This window comes from Schistocerca nitens, chromosome 2 (assembly GCF_023898315.1).
Source record: "Schistocerca nitens isolate TAMUIC-IGC-003100 chromosome 2, iqSchNite1.1, whole genome shotgun sequence".
In the NCBI taxonomy this organism is placed as follows: domain Eukaryota; kingdom Metazoa; phylum Arthropoda; class Insecta; order Orthoptera; family Acrididae; genus Schistocerca; species Schistocerca nitens.
Window position 1 is genome coordinate 805515138 of NC_064615.1, and position 15420 is coordinate 805530557.

General features: G+C 44.3%; 1 protein-coding gene and 1 non-coding gene across 2 annotated transcripts in view; both read left to right on the forward strand.

The window, feature by feature from the left end:
- Positions 1–15420, forward strand: part of LOC126237064 (Y+L amino acid transporter 2) — a 336835-nt gene that overhangs the window by 102271 nt on the left and 219144 nt on the right. The window lies entirely within an intron of this gene.
- On the forward strand, positions 13585–13658 carry Trnat-ugu (transfer RNA threonine (anticodon UGU)). The gene has a single exon. It is a non-coding gene; the product is annotated as a tRNA-Thr (tRNA).

The following is a 15420-nucleotide window of genomic DNA, read 5'->3' on the forward strand; positions in this document are numbered from 1 at the left end:
GCACCTATGTCTGTTCAAAAACATACACAAGCCCTTCGCTGGTGGTGGGCCCTGCTGCTACAGACGTACCAGTTTGGCTGAGAAGAATGGGCGTTACACGTTCTGAACAGTGTTGCAAGATGCAATGGTGCGTCTGGCGGATGTACTGGATGCGCGCTCGCAATTGATGCTGTAGACGCCAGGTGGCCGAAGCCCGAGGTGGTAGGCATATTTTCGATTTTAACAGTTGAACAATGGTTTTTATGTTGTACTTTTCCATTATCTTGGCAATTTTGGCTGTGGACAGCACTGCCTATGTAAGGTATAGCGCCGTTCACAGCTAAGATTCCTAGGGTAATGTGGAAGCACTGACTTAGCTCTACATCTCGCAGGACTGTTCACCTCTCCCAATCCGACAGGTCTGCGGTGGTTGAGCAGAGCATCTACGAAGGGCATATGTTTGGTTTTGAACAGGTAAAGGTGCTGTGCTGTGCCAGTGGGTTCTGCCATTTGCTAATCAAGTGACGATCTTGCCAAACAAATCAACGGTTTCCAGCTGAGCTCTTCCATAGGATGTAGCATTATCAAAAATAAACATTCATTAGGCAGAGGCAGAACAGACATTGCCGGCCGGAGTGGTCGTGCGGTTCTAGGCGCTACAGTCTGGAACCGAGCGACCACTACGGTCGCAGGTTCGAATCCTGCCTCGGGCATGGATGTGTGTGATGTCCTTACGTTAGTTAGGTTTAAGTAGTTCTAAGTTCTAGGCGACTGATGACCTCAGAAGTTAAGTCGCATAGTGCTCAGAGCCATTTTAGAACAGACATTGAGCAACAGGATTCAACGCCCAGACCACTCTCCACTCTGCCAAGGGATCCTCCAACGACCGGTCGCAGGAAGGGATGCACTTGGCCCACACATTCATTCCTCGGCAGAGTGGTCCATGCTTCAGCGGCTAGAATGGAATGAACCGGACACGAACCCGAACCCGACACTTTTCCGAATGAGGAGGAGTAGGAAAATCGTCGTAACATCGCGACAACACCACGCCATGGCTCAGCCGATAACACGAGAAGATCTCATCAATGAAATTCGCCAAGAAAGACTGCATTTTTGTATTATTACTTCCAATTACCAGCAGTTACCTTCAAAACCACATTTCACAATGTAGGAGCTGCTCATTCGCAGGCTGGTAACTCCTACTGTTTTGTCAGAATTGTGGCCTGCAGTCGGGTGGGATATCGTTAGATGCAAGTAAAATAAGATTAGTTATTCCCTATTTTATTATTCAATATACATCTCGTAGTTGTGACTTCAGCGGCAGCTGGTTGCTGCATAGGCTTTAGTGGAATCTGCTGTCATCAGTGACAGACTCAAGGCTGCCAAGCTGGGCGGTCACTGAGTCAGCCCACGGCATAGGCCGGCAACTCGTGGTCCGGCGGGTTGCCAGCATAGCTACCCATAGGCGCTACCCATGCGGCAGATCCTCTGCGAAGAAACCGTGACCGCGGTGGGTGTGTAATTCGTCCACATACTGTCCCGATATTCTTCCTCTTTGGATACTGCCCGCATTGTCCCATCAAATGAACCATGGTGTTGGATGCAGTGATGTCTGATGTCATGATATCTACTGATCCTGGTCTGCAGTTTGGTAGGCCCTCCGGTCTGTACGATGTCGAAGTATCAGAGATGATGTTGCCCTGAACTGGAACGCGGTGTTGGTAGACCAATGGACTACTCATCAGTGGCAGCTTCAGGCCTGGACCCGGGCATCGGTTCCCAAGGTTATGGAACTACTGTCATTATACAGGCAGTGAGAGTGTAATTGGCATAATGTCACAATACTGGAACAATCTTGCACAAGACGTTACAGTACAATAATCAGAGATTTGAGTGCAAACTACCTGGACACCATCGATGCTACTGATCCACTGCCTCTAGGTTGGCTTGTTGGGGTATTTATTGAACTGAGGAGAGGCTTTGCTATGTGACGTCATAATGAATGAATCAGTCCAAGTGGTCTGCAGTCTCTAGTTCTGCTAAGTTTGCTCAACGGGTTTGTTTCAGTGGCGCAACAGCTCCTCAAGTCCCTGATACGTATATTTACGTCCTATCTAATGTATCTTACTTAATGAGAGCAATCAAGGAAGTTCGATGTCCTCTTGTGTTACTCTTTTCCGCTGAGCTCATTCTCTCTCGCACATAATGTGTCAATGTCACTCTCATGGTGATTAATTAACCATGTCGAAATGTTTATGCTATGTTGTTGGCTTGAACTGACACATTACTGTGCTGAAGAAGTGCTGGGCTGTGGGTACTCGGAAAATTTTTACTCTTCCATTCCTGTACTATCTTGGTGTGTAACAGCAGTATGCCTCAATGCGCTCTATAAAACCACCTAACGCTGTTTCCATCTGTTCCCAAGCGACATACATCTTCAGACACATTGAACACAGGTTGCAACCACTGAGATTTGACGCACCACTACAGTGCAGAGCATACTGTATGCAGCAGACAAAGTAGCGGATTCGGCTTTAATTGCTCTGCCTAGTGGACAGGCAACTGTTAAGTTTGGAGATTCTGCAGGTATCGAAGAAGGAACGTTGGCGGACGACTTTACAGCTTCCTTGGCGAGTGATATATGGGGAGTGGTTTATGGTTGTGATACCAAGCTGGTCTTGCAAAAACACGCGTTATTGCTTATGGTGTTCGACCACTGTTTACTTTCAAATTGACGATTAACTGTTATTATTGGTAAAATGTTTCACTAGCACTGAGCTAATTTATTAAGTAGAACACACTAGTGAAGTAAAGTACGGTACACGTTGCCTTCATGGCCTGCACCTGCTGTTGGATTCACTAGTCAGATATAACTTAAAATGTATCTACGGCCACGTTTTAAACTACTGATTATTGTTCAGTGAAGGCTGTAGCTCGTATTGTGATATGCTCCCAGTGATCCGTCTGACACCCACGTGCTTCTTTAACCCTGAGGTCAGAAGCTAGTGCGTTTTCGCTTTTCGTGAATTGCACAGCTTCGCATTCTTTATGTGACTTCACAAAGAAAATGTCTAGCGCACTCGTTGAACGTGAGCACTTTAACACATGAGGAGTAACAGTGCGTACACATACCAAGATGTGTACCGTAAAAAATTTGTCGTCGGAACACGTAGGGCAGGGAAATTGCCCTATTTATCTCCATTGAGAAAGCCTTATCGCTGACAGCAGGTATTGATTCGACGGTGGGCAGAGAGACGGGCACCCTCAGCGTACGATGCGGCGCGCCATACCGCGTCAATGGGCCGTACGTAACGCGATGTCTGCGCCCGTCGGGACCCCTGCCCTCCGCAATAGACACGTTCCCTCCGCACGCCCGCAGACAGACTGGAAGGTTTTACCTTCTACACCTTCTACATAGCACTGGCACCTTCAGGAAAGATCTTATTTCAACCATGTTATTTCTTCCGCCTTGCATACATTACTTTTTTTTTTGCAAAGGAGGGAGGGGAAGGAATGTGAGAGGTGATGCTGCCCTCAGACAATTGTAAAGTCGTCCTCACACGGGACGTGCTTCTTATCGCTAAGCGCGCCAGACGTGGTTTACACTGTGGTCGACGCACGCATAAGAAACGAGCTGACTGTATCACAAGGAACGTGCTCCTCGTCATTATCTGCGCCTGAAGCGCTCTCCAGCGGCAGTCGTCGTCTGTATCTGACTCGAAAATCACACAATTTGTTTACGAAAACGGACAGGCATAAAATTCCTACGTTAGCTGTATTAAAACGCACATATCCTCCTAGCCGGCCGAAGTGGCCTCGCGGTTCTGGCGCTGCAGTCTGGAACCGCGAGACCGCTACGGTCGCAGGTTCGAATCCTGCCTCGGGCATGGATGTGTGTGATGTCCTTAGTTTAGTTAGGTTTAACTAGTTCTAAGTTCTAGGGGACTAATGACCTCAGCAGTTGAGTCCCATAGTGCTCAGAGCCATTTGAACCACCTCCTATGTCCATATCCTAGTTATGTTGTTCCGTCTGAAGTATACTTTCCATGCCCCGCCAGTAAAGGCATCAGCTTATAAAGCGCGCACAGTCATAAACAATAAGAATTGTGTATCCCAAAATCTAGAACCTTTTCTAGATCAATAAATAAATACTGAACTGCGATCGGTTCAGACAATGACGTAGTAAGGAATCTTGCAATTTGTTGGACCATGTTTCTTACCTCTTTCACGAAATGGAACAAATTCGCTCTTGAGAGACAGTCGTACTTGCTCTTATGTTTACATAACACTGAATATTACAGAACATATATTAAATCTATAAGAAAATTCCGTAACCTTTCAGAAAACATGAGGGTGAAGAAAAAAGAATTGTACTGCGCCCTACACTACCATACGCTGAACTTACAAAAGTGTATGCAAGAAATTATCCCCGATAACTGCAGTTAGAAGAACGCAGCAGGCCACAGCATAAGACATGTCATTGTACTATGGTACAGACAAAACTCTGCGATTTTGTTACGGACTGAAAAATTTGCAAAATGTCGAAGTACACAAACGGAAAACAACATCAAAAAATAATTAAGAGTACTGAAACTTCGGGAATACGTTTATCTAGCTAACATATTTAAATGATTAATACTGCAAGATCACAGGTTAATGTAAGCGAGAGAAAAGCCATTTCAAATACGAAATGCTGGTACATTAATAACCGCCAGAATGCTGAATGCAAGCACCCAAATGTGCATGCATTATGTTTTACGGGGGCCGGATGTCTGTTTTTGGCATGGAGTTCCATGACTTGATCGGTCAGTACAGGGACGGTTAATGCTGTTTGTGGAGACGCTGGAATTGTCATCCGATTATGTCACATACGTGTTCGACTGAAGACGCCAAGGCAACATACTGACACTCTGGAGGGCGTGTTGGGTTACAACAGCGGTATGTGGGTGAGCGTTATCCTGTCGAAAAACACCCCCTCTAATGCTTTCCATGAATTGGAGCACAACAGGTCGAAACACCAAACTGACGTATAAATTTGCAGTCAGGATGCTTGTGATAACCACGAGAGTTTTTGAATGTCCATCCTTTTGACTCGAGGTCTGGGGCACCACGGCCGTTCTCTGTTGTAACAAACTGAAACGCCTACAGCCATCCTCATGATCTTATTTATTGTGTAGCTACCAGTTTCGGCGCTTCAGTGTGACATCTTCAGGCCGCAGTTGATGCTAAAGGGGCTATCGCGATCAATATATACTATATATCAGTGGCCAACATAGCTGGTTTGTGCAGACCATCTGTTGATGGTTGGACAGACGACATGAGTTACAGGTAGTTTGCGTAAACTAGTTATGTTGGCCACAGACGCATCAGCATCAACTGCGCCCTGAAGATGTCGCAATGAAGCGCCGAAACTGGTACCTACACTGTGAGATCATAAGGACGGCTGTAGGCGTTTCATTTTCTTACAACCACGAGAGTGCTGCTGCTGTCATACAAAATGGCACTCCAGACTATAACTCCAGGTGTGGGTCCAGTGTGTCTAGCGTGCAGACACGTTGCTTACAGGCCCTCAACCGGCCTCCCTCTAACCGACACACGGCCATCACTGGCACCGAGACGAACCGGCATTCACCAGAAATCATTCAACCGAAAACACAACAGGCGTACACCCTGCCCTCCTATAAGCTCTTGCTTGACACCATTGAAGTCAGAAATGGTGGTGGTCTGACATCAGAGGGATGCACGCTATAGGGTGTCTGGCTCGGAGTTGTCCTCGAAGTAACCGATTTGTAACAGTACGTTGTCACTGTGGCACCAACTGCTGCTCAAATTGCTGGTGAAGCTGCTGTACTAAGTGCCAGAGCCATACGCCGAACACTGTGGTTTTCCTTCTCGGTAGTTCCGGGTGCCCGTCCGGAGCACATTCCTGAGATGACCGCCTACAGCAGTTACACGCAGTGGCTACATTCCTGCCAAGCCTTTCAGCTACTCGTAACTCTCTTACACGACATCGTTCAAACTCAGTGATGTGTAGATAATGGCTTCTTTGTCGCCTTAAAGGCCTCATTGACTAAAATTAAATCGCCACGTCCTATCTCAAAGGTAATTAGCGCTCACGACCGTTACAGCGTTTATTTAAAGCATACCTGATTTGCATCCTCATAGTGCCGCTACTAGCGCTGCTCGTATGCGACTGGCGAGTAATCTGAATAATCATCTTTCAGATGTAGAAGCACGTTTACTAATTTTCGTCTACGTCTCACAACACCTTCTTGTTGTTGCGATTTTTTCCGTTAGTGTAATAGCGATAATTATCATATCCACGAATGATCCTGTTGACCTCCACGCTGTTGGTCAGATAAATTGATGAAGGTGACTGCAACCCTCACAAATACTCCTAAAAACCTTGATTTCACTACTATTACCGAATTAGGGCTATTATTCTGATCTTGTTTTGTTATACGGTCTGTATCGTCAGCAGCAAGTCGTCTGATCCTGTGATATATTCCAGTGATGTCTCTGTACATCTTTTATGTATGATTTTTTAAAAGAGGGCATATAATGCGTAAATGCCGGCTGGTGTGGCCGAGCGGTTCTAGGCGCTTCAGTCTGGAAACGCGCGACCGCTACGGTCGCAGGTTCGAATCCTGCCTCGGGCATGGATGTGTGTGATGTCCTTAGGTTAGTTAGGTTTAAGTAGTTCTAAGTTCTAGGGGACTGATGACCTCAGATGTTAAGTCCCATAGTGCTCACAAGGGGAGGCCGCCAATTGTGAAATTCAGATTCATGGCCAGAGGTGTAATGTGGCAAAGCACCAAGATGCACTTCTCAGTCGTTGTCGAGAAAATCGACAGTTAAAAGAAACCGTTGTGGTGAAATACTCTCTACGATTAATAATTTTCTACAGCGTCGTGGTGCAGCGGTAAGCGCTCGCGTTCGTAATCTGATGGTCGCCGGATCGAATCTCGCGCCATGCAACATTTTTTTTTTAGTATTTTTTGTAATTCAAATGTTTTTTTAGTATTTGTTTTTTGTAATTCAAATATATATATAATTCGCGGCAATCAGTTGCAACAATTATGCATATAATAAGTTGTTGAAAGTCGTTTCTCGTGGAAAATCTGGCGACTTCGAACATCATTATGTTTTCCGCAAACAAAGTTGTATTTCACAAATGTTATTAGTTGTCTTCATAATGTTAACCACCTATAGTTAACGGAAGACGTAGAAACGATATTCCGAAACGAATACGTATAGTGTAAGTCAAACGTTCGAATTAGAACAGACCCCCCACGAACACAAATCTGCTGTGGCAGGTATGAAATATAAACTCCGTTACTCGCTCGTTACACATGGACAGATGTTGAATGGGCCGAAACGAGCAGCCGCATAACAGCGTAGTTGCCTGCTAACTTCGAAAGAAGGTACATGCGGTCCCTAGCGCAACTTATAACATCGTCGAAAATCAGTGCGGACGGGAGAGCTTTGGTACACCCTGTTAAATAGCCGACGCGGTAGCTCAGCGTGTTCGGTCAGAGGGTTAGCTGCCCTCTGTAACAAAAAAAAAAAACTGAGTTAATAGATTAACAACGAACTTAAAAGGGTGTCTTACGACGTCCGCCCCGATCAGATTCAACGAACAAATAAAAAAAAATGGAGGCGGTACAATTGGAGAGCGATCCGCCTTCACCAACATGCATAAGCAATTCATTAATAGTTTATATATATATATATATATATATATATATATATATATATATATATATATATGAATTACAAAAAACTAATAAAAAATTGCATGGCGCGAGATTCGATCCGGCGATCTTCGGATTACGAACCCGAGCGCTTACCGCTGCGCCACGACACTCTAGAAAATTGTTAATCGTAGAGAGTATTTCACCGCAACGGTTTCTTTTAACCGTCGATTTTCTCGACAACGGCTGAGAAGTGCATCTTGCTGCTTTGCCACATTACACCTCTGGCCATGAGCTTTTATTATGCGCAGTGTGAATCGAATCTGAATTTCGCAATTGGCGGCCTCCCCTTGTCAGAGCCATTTGAACCAATGCGTAAATATAAACAAGCAGACTCTGTACACTCTAGTATAGCACACCAACAGCGTATCATGTTCTTGCTTGTGTTTTACGAGCAATCTAACAGTACTTGCAAAGCATATGTCTGAAGTTACGATTGTTACACGGAGTTTTGACCGGCAACTCACAGAGCATTATTCATTTGGTTATTGTGACTGTGTGACACTAGAGATAGTTTTTACAATGAGTTTACAATTTTGTTTATTTAGTGGGGCAATGCTTCATAAAATGAGAGTATTACTGTCGGGGCCACGTCAACGCTAATGAGCCAGAGGGAGGTAGGGATGAACCAAAGAGAAGGGGACGGCCAGCAGTTCAGCAGGGGTGGCCCATGTGTGATGGCGTTCTGGAGCGTTGAACCATCGCTGGAAAAAGACCTAAGAGCTGTCAGCAGCAAAGTGGCACTGGCAGACATTGGCTGGTCTACGAGCTGGAAGCAGCAGCAGCAGTGGCAAGTCAGGCATCTTAACTCTTCCGCAATAGGGGACAGTGTTGTACCTGGAAGTTCGAGCGCCTAAGAAGACATGTTTCCTCCTGATAGGTGTTTCACTGTAGTGAACGACTGAGCACTGGAGACTTCCGGAATTTTATACTGCATTTGTTGTTGTGATTCAAGAGACTGTTTCGTGTAGCGTTTGTAAACGTTGCGAGTTATACATGCTTAAGTGCTGTGTAATACATTAAAGCTACTTTGAGGATATTGTTAATTGTTTGGTCACAGAATTTTTTGGCGAATAAAATTCTGTTTATTTTTAAAACTACTTGCTTAAGCCATAATTCATCATTCGTACACCGTCTTGTACATTGAAACGGAAATGGAGCACGTGATATTTGCAAATGAACTGAGATTTTCAATTTGCCCTGTCTCCAAAATGAAAATGTGTTAACAGCCGCCCGCATCTCGTGGTCGTGCGGTAGCGTTCTCGCTTCCCACGCCCGGGTTCCCGGGTTCGATTCCCGGCGGGGTCAGGGATTTTCTCTGCCTCGTGATGGCTGGGTGTTGTGTGCTGTCCTTAGGATAGTTAGGTTTAAGTAGTTCTAAGTTCTGGGGGACTGATGACCATAGATGTTAAGTCCCATAGTGCTCTGAGCCATTTGAACCATTTTTTTTGTTAATTGCCAATAGCGTCTATTTCAAAATATTTTTAACTTGTAACTAGTTTTTGGTCATAATTCTTCTTAATTTAATTTATCTTGCTAATTACCGGTGTGTAATAGAGTAATAATGTAACACAGAGACAACTAAATACGGTATTGACAAGATTTTCTCCACTGTAACAGTTTTAAAATTGAATAGAATATTCTTTCCTTGGTGCATGACGTGTTGTACCTTGGGACAGTTTTCCAGATTTGGATAAATCGTATTTTTTAGAATAATTTTTGCACTTTCAGAATAAGACTGCACTCACGTAAAGTGATGTTATTTCAAAATGGAACGAAAAAATAAAACTTCTATTACAGGGCTGGTTCCAGGTTATAGTCTGACGAGTGTTCCAAGGCGCAACTGTTTCCCCTTCTGAACAGAACTTATCTTCTTCCCCATGATTTTCTCCTATTGAATCATCTTTCGTACGACCTCCAGTCAATGGGGTGTAGCGTAAAACTCTCGTGGCGTGTCCTAAGTCTTACTGGTGCGACTTGGCACCTTCTTCGGCCGCCAAACGAATACCACCACACACACCCTGAGGCCGGATTTTCCAGTTTTTTTACTACCACGTGCTTCTGGTTCTGGAATATTCCTTCTAAGACATGAGATTTCATAGCGGCGTCTGTGGTGCATATGTGCCGCCCTGCCACGGTCGTTCTCCAGAGACCGACATTTGTATTCCAGTAAACGGGCTAGGACTTTGACAGGTACGCCCTCTCAACGATACTGGAACTACTTCTCCTCTTCCGTAACAAGAGGAAGGCAGAAAGGAAGGAAAGATATTACACGCTGATGTGAACAATTTTCGGATCGAGTAACGAAGTCGGCTTTTCAAAGGAACCATTCCATCATTTACCTCGACCATTTTAAGAAAACCACTGAAATCCTAAATCTGAATGAGAGTCGAGCGTCTTACCGCTGTGCCGCCTCAGTCGATATCAAAATGAAGTGCGCCTGTTATGGATCAAGGCGTATAGTACCATTCCAGGTAATAAAATGGCGGAAGCGTTGGCGAAAGAGGAATTCCATCCTGAAACAACTCCAGTGACCAGTTCCAATTATATGTTAAGATAAAATTTTACGATAAAATGACAGAAACGTAAATTCTGACAAGGGAGACCACGACGTTTGGAACGCGGATTTAATGCAAGCTTCGTACACTCGTAGTAATCCATTTGGACAACAAAATGTGTAAGCAGTAACAGGTACTTCTGAAGCGTTATTGAGAAAATCGCAAGATAATTTCGAACGTCCAATATATACCTGTGCGTGGCCATTTTTATCATCAACCGGCGGCAGCCGACTGGTTAGCGTTCAAGCCCCGTAACCGTTGGGTCGCTGGATCGAGTTCCGTTCGTCAGTTTTTCTTTATTTTCAACACAGTCATTTTCTTTACTATTTATATTACAATTGATATAATGGGAAAAATACGTGTAATCGGATGAACTTTTATTAAATTTACAATGTTATTTGGCAGTCTACAAGTTTTTATTATCACAAATAATATAATATTCATAACTATCGACTTCATGGTAAAAATGGCCACGCACAGGTATATATTTGACGACCGAAATTATCTTGCGATTTTCTCGATAACAATTGAGATGTACACGCTACTTGCTTACACATTTTGTTGTCCTAATGGAGTACTAAGAGTGTACGAAATTTGCAGGAAATCCGCGTTCCAAACGTCGTGGCCTCCCCTTATGAGTGACTTTCCATACCCGTGACTAATATTTGCAGCAATATAAGTCCGTTACCCGTCCACCTCTTCCCTCCGTTCTTCCAAGGAGTGATTTCAATGATGGTTACTTCAAGAACGTCCTCCACAGTCCATGAAAGGCTGTTCTTTTCCCTTTTCGTATATATGTGACGCGAATCCCTCTCGCTAGATGGTTATTCCAGGAATTTAAAGGGGTTCCCCTATTTTCCAGCAACTAGAATCACATCGGGGTAATAAAATTCACTTGAGCTGTTTGTTCATCTCAGATGGCTACTGGTAACAGAAGAAATATTTCTCCATTTCTCTCGGCAACATTAGCGGAGTTTCTTCTGAGGCAGAGATAGATCTGCTTGCGACGTGCTGATTGAGTAGGCGGAGCTCGAGAGCTTCCGCTCGTTTCATTGGCGAGCTGTTTAACACGCGTTCATTGGCACAGGAAGGCCACAAACGCGTGCACGAATAGAACCTGCGGTATTCTCATAGAAGTGTTACGAAGCTACGTAGCTGATATTTTACGTAAAACAAATCCATAAGTTACGCCAAGCGAATAGGGCGTTCTTATCATGGAATTAAAAGTATGTGATATTGTTAAAGAGGTTGGATGCTCGGTATCGTACATATCTATGGTTGTTCACTAAAGAATTTCGTTCTCCCACATGAATTTTTTATCATTTTGGTGCAATTGCACAAGCTTACTTTCTAAGGCAATGCCTAGTAAGTAGGATTTTTCTTCAGTTCAACAAACGGGGAACAAATATCTGGTCTGGCTGCTATGAAATGGGAAGGTGTGGCACAAGATTTGTTCTAAATAAACTGTTTTATTACATGCGTCAATACTCTGTTACGAAACTTTATGGAAGAATCGAATTTTTGTCGATGTCACGGATGTCATTGTAAAATACGCGGAAGCTTAATATATACGATTTAGCAAAGAGAGTAGCGGTTAACATCAATTCGTGGCTTGCTGAGAACAGTTTGCTGGTTAAATAAGTATAAAAAAATCACAAGTGCATACAATTCAGATGGAAAGGAAAGCACCGGCGCTGGATGATCGTACAGAAATGCGGAAAGACTTGGTCTAATGAATGTCAGCTGTATTTAATTGTAGATAAAAGGAGAAAGAATCCACAACTCGAAGAGGCCACATCATCTAATGATTGAATTGGCTGATGATGATGATGATGATGATGATGAAAAGGAGAAAGATGCCCGTAACAAAGCGGAAGGAACCGGTAGTATCTGATAACAAAACTTTTGGTCGCTATCTGTAGCACATTACGTTGCTGAAATAGTTTAGGATTATACGAAGCATTTATATGAAATAGTAGGAACACGCCAATTCTGTTGTACGGAAGGCGAACGGAAGTTTTGATGGAAAGGTTCTAGGATGGATTTGTAAGGAAAACTGATCAGAAGACCCCGAACAATCATCGAGCACAGCTCCAGCGTTTGGAGTCGTCTAATGAACTACGAGACGCGTTGCTCGAGTCGTAACAATGACAGAGATACTCAAAATACATAAGTACGCATCTTCGGAAGAAAGGCAGCTTTGTTGTCTCGAAACACTGATGCTTAAGTTTAGAGTACAGGTATTCGACACATACTTTGAGCAACTCTGCTGGTATTCATTTCTCATAATCATTTGTTCTCTGCATTAGATGAGTTACCACGTGTGGGCAGTACGCCATAGCGTTCTGCAACACCTCTAGATTTTTTTGTATCTCTGCCAAGCGTGAAACATCCTCTGACAACACACAGGCAAACTTGGCACGGAAAGCGGGCTGTGCATACAAAGTGTGTAATTTTTGCTAGCCTAACTGTATTAACTTGCGGACAGAGAAACACGCGCGTATCGCTTGCCAAGTTTAGCGTGTAGTAATAATGGCGTGTGACGAGGGCCTCCCGTCGGGTAGACCGCTTGCCTGGTGCAAGTCTTTCGATTTGACGCCACTTCGGCGACTTGCGCGTCGATGGGGATGAAATGATGATGATTAGGACAACACAATACCCGGGCCCTTAGGATTGACAGTCTGTCGCGCTGACCACTCAGCTACCGGGGGCGGACAGCATGTAGTAATTTTTCTGGACATAGGAATGTTTATATGACAGGAATGTGAGGACGGAGGTAGGGTCATATAGTCGTGCTCACTAATGCGACTGGCCAGGACCTACAGGGTCGTGGGATCCCGCCACTATGTACTGATCGCTGAGGAGACTCAAGTTCTAGACCCTCTGTCTAACCGGGCCAGGTGGCGCAGTGGTTAGCATTCCGGAGGACGACGGTTCAAACCCGCGTCCGCCCATACTGACTGAGGTTTCCCGTGATTTCCCTAAATCGCTTCAGGGAAAATACAGGGATGGTTCCCATGAAAGGACACGGCCGACTTCCTTCCCCATCCTTCCCTAATCGGATGAGACCGACGAGCTCGCTTTTCGGTCAACTCCGCCAAATCAACCAACCAACCCTCTATGTACTGGACACAAACAGTGCCCAAACTCTTACGGGAATCGGCAAAAAGCCGCGAGTAATGAGTATAATGGGCGGGGGCACTATGGATATATTGCGGGAGAATAAGTTGGGAATGTGGGACTCATGGGAGCCGTGGCAGAGATAAGTCCCTGCAGTCGCACTATCCTCTGTGTCCCCGGTGGCTCAGATGGACAGAGCGTCTGCCATGTAAGCAGGAGATCCCGGGTTCGAGTCCCGGTCGGGGCACACATTTTGAACTGTCCCCGTTGACATATCAACCCCTGCAACACCTAGGGGTATTCATTTCATTGTAATTTCATTCTAACGAGCTGCCCGGTCACCAATGGTATCTGTTGTTTCGGACATGTCCGCAAGAACAGATACCATCTTCATATATACTTAATATTTACTGTCAAAAACAGTCTTGATCAAAATGGTTCAAATGGCTCTAAGCACTATGGGACTTAACTTCTGAGGTCATCATTCCCCTATACTTAGAACTACTTAAACCTAACTAACCTAAGGACATCACACACATCCATGCCCGAGGCCGGATTCGAACCTGCGACCGTAGCAGCCTCGCGGTTCCGAACTGAAGCGCCTAGGACCGCTCGACCACCACGGACGGCCAGTCTTGATCATAAATTACTTATGCCGGTGACGGGTTTCGACCAAAACTATGGTCATCTTCAGACCAATGAGCAAGAACCTCCTTCTGGTGGTTAATCACTACCACCAGAAGGAGGTTCTTGCTGATTGGTCTGAAGATCATCACAGCTGTGGTCGAAACCGGTCATCGGAATAAATAATTTGTGACCAAGACTGTTGTTGATCGTAAATATTAGTAATAACATTGATCACTGTTTGCTCTCACAATGTATTCAAAAAAAGTACTTAAGTTATCTGAGAAACTCTGTTATACTTTCGTATATTCTGTACCGGCTGGTTACGATTCTTACGCGTCTGTGAATTCGATTCGTGTTATCACGTCTACTTCAGAAGGTCTCTAAATACGTGAACGTCATGTGCCGAGGTAAACATTTCATACAAGCGTCACGAAGCTATAACAATAACTGATAATTATAAGCACCCTGTCCAGTGTTCGCTTGTATGGGGACGGAGAAACCGTGTAAAACTATACAGAGAGTGGTCTAAGACTCTCGACGGTAATATGATCGTCTAGTGCAGCAGTCTGAGCGAAGTTATAATTAGGTGAGGAAGCATTTAATCCTCAAGATTGCTTGTTTATGGCTGTTGGCATCGTTACTAAAGGCGAACAGTAGAACTTGATAACTTTGAAGTTCTGTTTGCAGAACTCCTCAGTTCTCATTAATCTTAAAGGAGAAGCGCCTGCGCAACATTTCCCGGTAGTCTGCAGGCGTCGCCCACGGTAGTAAAAAGAAGGCTTGTTAAGGGGATTCCCGGAATTTCTGTTGCCGCATTTGTTATGCATTCTAATGGAAATTACTGATTACGCAATCGGTACCTCAGGTAATAACAACTCCTTATGTGGTTTCTAGGTGTGTTTCACGTGCTTGGTAGTAAGATCAACAAAAGGAAAGTCAAAGGAAGAAGGTTAAATGTTTTCCTCGCGCCATGAGATAGCCATTAATGACTGATCAATTGATAATCTTGTTTTATGTCGAATCAGTGCTTTATTCATCCTGTTTTACATCGAACCAGGGTATGACTTAAAATAATGTCTTCCATGAATTGTCGAAATCAGTTCTATTATAATTTCTACCATGAATTACGAAACCAATTGTATTAGACAGAGATTTGAACCGTACTACTCCATAATCAGAAAGCAGGGTGTTTTAAGCGCTATGTGTCAATTCGTTAGGTTGGAAGTCCACGTCAGTCTCATTTGCATTTGAATAATGCAGAATTCCCTCATCATTGTTCTCCGTAAAGTTCTAGTTGACTTAATACATGTTCCGTTTTGGTCACTTGTATTTACGTACAACATGAAGCTTCAGCCGTTTCGGGCTTTGCAGTCATCAGAATC